The sequence below is a fragment of the Armigeres subalbatus genome, chromosome 2, assembly GCF_024139115.2.
Source record: "Armigeres subalbatus isolate Guangzhou_Male chromosome 2, GZ_Asu_2, whole genome shotgun sequence".
NCBI lineage: Eukaryota > Metazoa > Arthropoda > Insecta > Diptera > Culicidae > Armigeres > Armigeres subalbatus.
In genome coordinates, this window is record NC_085140.1 from 272,233,033 (window position 1) to 272,243,135 (window position 10,103).

A 10,103-nucleotide genomic window follows, 5' to 3' on the forward strand; every position below is an offset into this window, starting at 1 on the left:
AATGTCTACAAAAAATGTAGGCAATTATTTTGTGAAAATATTCATAACTAATGTTGTTATAATTTTGATATGAAATAAAACTGGCCGAAGACACATTTTTATCGAATTATCTTATTATAACACACGTTGTTTTAAATAACAACAATTGATAGAATTGAGTTATAATTTTGTTATGCATTCCTGATCGGGTAGGGTAGATTAAGGAATATTGTTATGGATTTATTGTATATACCTATTGCTGAATAAAGAGAACTGCAACTGCTGGCAGAAGTATCAGTCAGTAGCCTGCCGTGGTGATAGAGAGGGAACTCTAGTTGTTATTATTTGTGTTACTTCCAAATATTTTATCTTATAGGCTTATAGTATTTCAGAAACATTTCAGAAAGTGAAACCCCGACAAGAAGGAAGAAAGGGGTTTGCCCTTCAACAATCATAGATTATCCGGTAGTGCTGGCAGAAGCATTGATTTCTTGCATACGGTTTGAACCAGGCTATTGACATCCTATTGTTTAGCCCATCGCCAGATCGTAGCCAGGATGTCCCGGGCTATGATTTTTTTTTCATACTGCGTTTCAATGATGACAGCGGTCTATGGCTATTGAGGATGATGACACCGCGCTTGTCACCGGCTCGATTTGAACAATCAATTTTCGAAGCGTAAAAACATTTTTTATAGACCTTCAAGCTACGTACCTTCTTCGGCAAAGTGTTTCGACATCTTTAGGACTATATGCTAACGTATTGAGTCACGTGATTGACGATAAATTGAAGCCGATAAGAGCAAAACTTCAAAAAAGGACGTTTTCTAATCTCAAATCGAGCCCATAATTTGCATAGCTGTTTGGTGTCCCAGAACGGTTCAGAAAAACCTTGATCTCAGGGGTCGTTCAAAAATGATGTCACAGGTTTTAGGGGGGAGAGGGTCTAAGATTTTGTGCCAGTACATGTACTGGACATACAAAAAAGCGTGACAGAGGGGGGGGGAGAGGGTCTAGAAATCCCAAAAATTAATGGACGTCATATTTGAATCGCCCCTCACTTGATTGGATGAAGTTTGCGTTGTTTCATACACGGAAGAAATAAACTACCCAATAGTGAGTTCAATTCACCCAACCTCGAACATCCGTACGAGAAGTCAAAATTGAGTAAATGGGGTCAAAGTAGTTTGCCTTTACTCCCATGTTAAAAAGTACCCAACGGAAAATTTATTTACCCAACTGGAGGTTTAATTCACTCAATTTCGACCTCAGGCAATAAACTCAAAGTTGGCTTCCCGTATTGAACTGTCGTCGTAGGATTGCTTCGCTCTTTTGTTTTTGACAACAGAAGAAAAAGGAGAAAAATAACTCCAAAGTAAGTTAAAAAAATTCAATTCTGGGTACTTTTTTTCTCCCGTGTAGAACAACAACAATATACAAGACTGGTGGTTCAATGTATGATATAGTATGCCGAGAAAGCCGAGAATGTTTTGAAAACTCATATGTGAATATGTACATCATGTGGAAGATATTGATTTGAAAAATGTATTGGAGGTAACCACTTTCCCTTCAATGGGACCAGTGTTGTAAAATGTCATTTGCATTCGTTTGTAGAATTTTCCCAGAACTTTTTCCAGACGGTAGCTATCAATTCATGATGTATGACTTATAGCGCTTAAATGTGCCTACAACTTTGTCTAACAAGGCATTGCTGTAAATATGTAATCTGGGGCGTGGGAGGCAAAATGTCATTCAAATGACATTATGTCAAATAACACGTAACATTTTGGAGAGTTTTCACTCTCCAGCCTCAGATATTATATTTAGAGCAATGTACACTTGGACAAAAATGTAGCCCTACTCAAGAGTTATGAGTACATATAAAAATAATGGAATAAATTTGGCTTCTAAAGAAAGTTATGAACGAATTAGTCAAATAACATGCAGATGATATTTTACAAGCCTGCCCACGACCCTCAGTACGCTAGACTGGTGCTTTAACCAACGCATAGTCAAATTCCTCGCAATCCATTTGTCAAGCCAACACATCCACATGTGTTTAATACACGTTCACATTAGAGGAGCGTGAGATTTAGAATGTTTGGCGGCTACACATATTCTTTATCAGCAGCTGTACTGATCAAGTGAGGTTGTGTGAGCTATTTACCAGTCGGTCGTCAAGCTCAGACCCGACCCGGTTGCGAATGCCGACGGAGGTCCTTCATAGCTTAGTTGGTTAAAGCGCCAGTCTAGCGTACTGAGGGTTGTGGGTTCGAGTCCCATCGAAGGGAAGTGGTTACCTCCAATACATTTTTCAAATCAATATCTTCCACATAATGTACATATTAGAGTGGGGCGTCATGGTCATTTTTTCAAATCAATGGTTTTTCGAAGCCATTCTGGGTCCTGATCAACTGTGCAGAATTTGGGACCGATTGGTTGCTTCCTCGCTTTCCGCATCGCGTTTGAAGTTTGTATGGAAATTAGTATGGGAGAACGTATATTTTTGCATTTCTACTACTAGAGGTTTCAGTTCATCGTAAACCAAGTGGCACATTGCGTTAAAGTATAACCCAAAGGATGCCGAAAAACTTTGCTGAAGAAGGCACGTTGCTGGAACGTCCACGAAAAAAGTTATAACGCTTCGAAGATTGAGTGTTCAAACCGTATGCAAAAAATCGTTTATTCTGCCAGCACTGCCGAACTACGTAGACCAATAATTTAACTGAGTGTTATTTCAAAATAATTGATCTTATAGGGCTTTAGAGCTAATGGGAGCTATCCGGAATCATTTCACAAAGAAAAAAATCCGACAAGAAGGAAGATGGGTTTTGCCCTTCGATAACCATAGGTCGTCCGGTAGTGCTGGCAGAAACATTGATTTCTTGCATATGGTTTGAACAATCAATTTTCGAAACGTAATAACATTTTTTGTAGACCTTCCAGCTACGTACCTTCTTCGGCAAAGTCTTTCGGCATCTTTCAGACTATATGCTAACGTATTGAGTCACGTGATTGATGATAAATTTAAGCCGCTAATAGCAAAAAAGTAAAAAAGTACGTTTTCCCATACTAATCTCCATGTAAATTTAAAACGCGATGCGGCATGCGTGGTCGCAACCAATCAAGCCCATATTTTGCACAGTTGATTGGGGTCCCAAAACGATTCAGAAAAACCTTGATCTCACTTGATCGGACGAAGTTTGCGTTTTTCCATACAACGGCGCCCCACTCTAATATTCACATTCTCACAACATTGTAAATAAATGTCCAAGTCGGGTGGTTTCATTTCCGGAATATAGGCAATTAACTTTGATTGAACCGAGAATATTTTCCATCCAAAAATATCTAGGCTAGACCTGGCTGGACCGAGTTTAATCGCCATCTTCGGATTGGCAATGGTAATGGCAACCAGATGGAAGGAGCACTTCGAAGATTTGTTGAACGGTCAAAACATGTTGGAGCAAGATCGACATAGCCAACGACGGTTAAGATGTGCAATCACCAAAGCTGAATGAGATAAAGAGGGCTCTAGACTGAAAAACAGTGAAGCTGCAGTAAAGGACGAGATCCCGGTCGAGCTGCTAAAACTCGGAAGTGAACAGCTGCATCAATCGATCACATGCCCTGATTTCCATTTCGAAATAATTTATTGAAATTTACATACATGAAATTTGAAATTCACTTGGGGAACTTCTTTAAAATATATTTTAGGTAATTTTTTGATACTCAATTAATTTCATTAGAAATAACAGCACCGACAAACCGAAGGATCTCTCTGATTCCAAAATTGGCAAAAAAAAATTACAATCGAGGGTAGTAACTCGTTCTGTCATTACTGATAGAAAAAGTCAAGAAAAAGAAAAAGCAAAATGCGCGCAGAAAATTCCAACCCCGTACTGCTAACTGTTTTTTTTTATTAAATTGCTTTTAGATTTTTTGGGAAATGTTTTAAAAACTTCTTCGTATAGTTTCCCGTGAAGATTTTGACGTAGGACTTACGTCTCTCTTTACTATACCGGGTGTCATTTAAATTTTTTTTAAAGATTTCACACGTTAATAGCTTTTGCCCTATTGAACAGTTTTCTGCAGTTAACCACTCAATCAACAGCTTTCAAGTATGCCTTTCATATTCATGCTTGATAATATCCGAAAACTTGTTTCAATAGGCCCAAAACTGTTTTCAAAGCAAAATATTGAATTCACGAGAACCTATAAATATGAGTACCGCATCATTCTTGCATCATTCCATTGCCACGCTCTGATTGGTGCAGACGTCAGCGAATGAGCTCTCGCTAGGTCAGGAAGGCATAAAAAAGCGCAGCATGATTTTTTTCCTCTCAATCTGACCCTGAGATCTGACAAGAACAGGCAAAGCAACCACAGCATCGCCAGAACTTTTGAAGTGTTGCTCCATCGTCTCAGCTACGCAATCGCAAACTTAAGCTTTCTCAAGAGCAAGGAAGAATCGTCAGCATCATCGGCATTTTCGGTCCGGCATTGTCGAGGCCACCGCACAAAGGAGAAGCCTACCGGACAGTAAGCGCGGCTCGGCGGTGTGACGATAGACTGTCAATGACAACACTGAACAAGATGAATTATTGACAGTGGCTGATTTTCTACCCGCCACTTCCACAGCCAGGCGCTATCGTATATACGCAAATAGCCGGCATGAGTTAACCTCCAGAAATTTATATGGCCAAAGACATCTAACGCGGGTTTTCTCAAAATTAGGAACTTTTCTTGAAAAACTATATAGTACCGGTTATGATGGATGGTGTTCGCTAGTACGCCTACCAAATATTTTTGACGTAGGACTTACGTCTCTCTTTACTATACCGGGTGTCATTTCGAAATATTCAAATCGACCGCGTTACGCTGTGTTGAAAAATTTTAAACGTTAATAGCGTTCGTCTCAGTGGACAAATTTCTGCGGTAAGCCCCTCAATCGACAGATTTCAAGTATGCCTTTCATGTCCATGATAAGACCCGAAAAACTTGTTTCAATAGGCATGAAATTGTTTTCAATGAAATACATTGAGATCAAGGGAACCTATAAATATGGGTACCGCATAATTCTTGCATCATTCCATTACCACGTTCTGATTGGTGCAGACACCAGCGAATGAGCAGCCGCTGGGTCTGCCGAGAAGCCATAAAATAGCGCAACGCGATTTTTTCGTTTCGTTCTGACCGGGACAAGCGAAGCAACTGCATCATTGAATGAACAGCACTTTTAATAGGGAATGAAGTCTGCACCGACCGCTTTTTCGGCTCGACACCATCGAAGCCACCATCATCAGCCGAAATCTAGCCAGTACCGCAGCAGTCCACCCTACAGACCCGACAAAGCAGCAATGCTGAGCAGATACCGGCAGCAGCAGCAGAGTCGAGCCGAGACCGGCCGGCATCGGTGATGAGCCGAGACAAGCTGAATGCATGCACTACATGCTGCATGTATGTCCAAAAAACAAACGGTTCTTCAGAGAGCCAATGATAGAGATCAATATCAAAGCTTTCAATTCCCTTCGGGATAGAAATTGCAGGGTTGTTACGGAGATCCTGAAATATTTTCCGCGCCGACTAAAATCAAATCCACGCCATTTCCGCGCAACATGAAAATCCATTCTGCGCCAAATCCGCGCGACCCAAAACTAAATTCTAAGCAAATACACGTTAAATATCAATGCATTGATCAATGCAATATTGGCATTGATAAAAAAATATGTAGTAAAACATTGTTTGATACTGACCGCACTCAAAGCGAACGTGACTGAATGATCGTCCCATGTTATGAATTCTAAATCTTATCACCATAAATCCCATGTCCGGGTGTTTCCTTCCTTCTACTACTAATAATGTTGTCTCAGAAAAGAACACCCTACTTCCCACCTGAACTGCAATTTTAAGCTCGCTTGCACGGCTTATTGGCCAGTATCAAGTAAATAGTCCCGTTAAGAAATAGACGCCAGCAGCGAGCAACAAGCGTAAAAAAGAAGAAGCCCTTCAACGCGTTGATGATGATGACGCTTTGGCTGACAAAGAATCGGGATACAAGACACTAACTGATTGGCCCACCAATTGGGAAGCAGAGAAGATTCAAAATTAAGTAGTATAAAAGAAAAGTGCACTCGCTCGCAGAGCATTCAGTCTTTTTTATACCATCACTAGAAATTCGCGGTTATTTGAAAAGATCGTTTTCTTACTTTTTGCACTTAGCCGAAGCAAACAGCCTTTTTCAAGGCTCTAAGAGTTAAAAATAATGTTCTCCTTCAGTAGCTATCGCACGGATTAGAAGGCCCTTCAGTGGAAGGGCTGAGATACAGTCTACATCCCCTGCTGAACCAACTTGTGATTTATTTCAGGCAGTCCTTCAGTGGGAAGGTTGCCACTGTCGAGGCTAATATTTCGTGACCGGACAGATACTACTATAGAATTTATTTATCCAAAATAGTTGATGTGATAAATTTGGACATATTATGTATCTTAAAGGCATGGTCAAGTCAAGTCCTACGTCCACTTAGCGGTTATGTTACAGACATTACCCACTGTTCGTTTTTTCGATTATCATCTTTCTGCTTCTTCTTCTTCATGCAACATCAAAGCGCTAATTTTATTTAAAAAAAACTGTTATCTGTATAAATTGTGTATCCGGTTAGTACGCTTTTGCTACCGAAGTTGGATTTTTCTCCAGATACAGGCAAATTACAAAAGATATTTTAGTTACTAGATAAAGATTGTCGCTTCGGTTCCCTTTGTTCTGCTGTCCGGAACATGTTGGGTATCAAGCGGTCAAATCGTATGGATTTTCCTTCTTTGACATTTAGCATCCTCGCCAGCAAAAGATGTTCCGGACAGCGACGACAGCGACAATCTTTATCTAGTAACTAAAATATCTTTTCAAATTACCCAACTTCGGAAGTACAAGTGCGCTGGATTCACCTAAAGATGCGCTAAACAACGCATCATTTAGTTTGACAGATATTGTGGATTTACTTGACCAATGGATTCGAAGGTCGATTTACTTGGCTATTTCAAACGTTCCCTTTTGCAGCAAGGTTTGCTAAACTCAATAAATGTTTGGTAGATTACCTTGTTTTTTGCTCCTTGTCTATCAAAACAGATGTCAAAACATCGGAAAAAGAAAGAGAAGTCCGAGAGAAACAGCAAAAGCACGTGGCAGACTTGTCAGTTTTGACAGATTTTACTATAAAAATCGGTGTGAAGGTGAAAACGGCGATTCCAACGACCGTTCAAGGAGCGACTATTTCAAACGGTCGGGTCCAATAGGGAAATCCACGTACAATAAAACTTCGGTAACGCAGCGTCACCACGCCGATGCACACCTGCACGTGGCGTTGAAAAACCGCTACGTGGGCATCGGCCCTTAGGGGCAAGCCAGAGTCGCGTCGCATCGCTCGTCGCGTTTAGGGTGAAGCCAGAGTAAACGCGACGTGCGATGCGACGCGACGCGACAGTGCAATTTGACAGCCTGTTGATAATGATTGTTATTCTTTTACGTGAGTCGCGTCGCGTCGCATCGCTCGTCGCGTTTACTCTGGCGGGCACCTTACTCTGGCTTCCCGAATAAAGAATATCATTAAAATATCATAAATTTTATTGTTACAACACCATTTAAAACATAATTTTTACCATTGAATATAATGGAATTTTGACAATAAAATCACACGAGAAATAATGGTTTTCCACGATAAAATTAATGGTAAATGGGACTTTTACAATTAAAAAGGGGGGTTGTTATGTATCTTTACAATAAAAAAATCTAAAATTTTCCATACAAAATTCGGAGCAAAACAATTGATTTTACGGCACTCCAATGGGATGATTTCGAGCGATAAAACAATAGAAAACATTGTGTTTTAAATGTTTTCTATTACTGTTTCTATTGTTTTACAATAGAAATACAACAGGATTTAGAATACATTATACTCCAATATTACAATAAAAATACAATACAATTAATTGTTTTACAAATTATTTTATTTTCCTTCGGTTGTTTAGCATCTCTTTAGACGAATCCAGCGCACTACTTCCAAAGTTAAGTGGGTTGCCTGTACAGTATACCCTCGCTGATCCGACAAATGTATGGCCGTACTATCGGGGTTTCTCTCGTTAATCCGACTGTCAAATCCATACAAATGAACCAAAACAAAATCACAGCACAAATTTGAAAACTGACAGCATAAGGTGTTTAAATGGGTGTTGATACATTTTAATCCGGAAAATTCCGAATTAGCGAGATCCGGACTAACGAGTCGTCGGACTAGCGAGGTCCGGATAAGCGGGGGGATACTGTATCTGGAGACAAATCCAACATCGGTTTTAAAAAGCGTACTAACTTTGTTCCGAATAGACAATACATATAGATATAAACGTGTGAAAAATGTAAATTATAAAAGAATGTCAGTTTTATTAGAAAAAATACGTCGAGAAGAAAAGAAAAAATTACCTGATGCATCAGTTCTTATCAGTTAGTATCATTACACGGTAAAAAATCAACACGCTCAATTTAACTGTTCCATCTATTGAATGATCAACTTTAAAATCACTATTATTGAAAATGATATTCCTTTGATTTTGGAGTGGTGTCACACCTTTCACAAGTGTGTTGAATGCAGACAATTCCATAACATCAACACTGTTGATCAAAGTGCTACTCACTGGATGTTGAAATGATTAGCACTTCGATCAGCACCAGTGGCGTAGCCAGAAAATTGGTCTGGGGGGGTTTTTCTGAACATTTTTTTTTTCGAAAAAAAAAATTTCTTCCAAAAATGTTGTCTCTGGGGGGGGTTTTAACCCCAAAACCACCCCCGTGGCTACGCCACTGATCAGCACCAATAATGTCTCCACTAGAATGGAAAGTGCTATTCTATTGAATTCACAGGTTCAAGGCTATTGATTTAAGAGTGGAGCGATATTGGTGTTGTTCTAAAAATAGATGACAGTTCTTTCATCTGTTCTGCTTAATTCAAGAGGTATTTCGAAGTGTGAGATGGAGTCATGGTAAGACGAAGGACTTTCAAGCAAAGGTATGCTATTCAAATCTGAGCTGAGGTAATTCTATTTTTTTTATTATTTTGTTGTTTTATATTCAAAACATTGTGCACGTCAAATAGAAGTGGTGGTCTTTGAATGCGACGAGCTCAGCTATTGATATTGATTTGATTCCAAAGTAGTGCATTTTCAAATGCAGAACAGTTCGAATGGACGTGTATATTTTTTACCGTGTACTTGACACTTTACCGGTCGCTACTAAGAGCATCATTATCGGTCGCGAGCATTTTAATCACCCACGCAGCGCTTTCATTTTAGTTTCGTCACTCGTTTCCGTATCGGTCACTATTTTCGACTCTCAATTTGGTTGCTGTATTCCGTACCGGTGACGTTTGACAGTTGACAGTTCATCAAATAGCAGCGCTCTTATCGCGCTACCAAATTTGGTCACCTGTCAGTCGCGCTACTGATATAGCAGCGCGTTTAGTAGCGACCGGTAAAGTGTCAAGTAATGATACTGCGCTGCCAAACGGCTTAAACTCACCACCGGTAATCTTGCTCTAAACGCGCTGCTAAAACAGTAGCGCAGCTGACAGGTGACCAAATTGACCAAATAACAGCGCTACTATTTGATGAACTATCAAACGTCGAACGTCACCGATACGGAATGCAGCCACCAAAATGATAACCGAAAATACCGAAAATAGTGACCGATGCGAAAAAGAGTGACTAATCTAAAATGACAGTACAGTGAGGGTGATCAAAATACTCGCGCCCAGTAATAATGCTCTAACGCGCTTCAACACTTCAGATACTTACCACGGTACAGAAGCCATAGTGATCTACCGCTTGCCCAGCAGCAGAAACTGTTATGAAAAAGACACTTTCTGCACCATACAGTTTCATTATTTTCACCTCAAATGAATCCAGCCATTCTCCGAGTAAAATGATAAGCAAAAGTTTTTGTTCCCTTTCATTTTTTGAAATTAAATTTGTGTTGCATAAGATTTCTAGACCTGCAACAAGACCTGCAATATGAAAATATATACTTGATAATCGGTATAACATTTTATTTGTTTAACAAACAAAGCTATTGTAATTTTATTG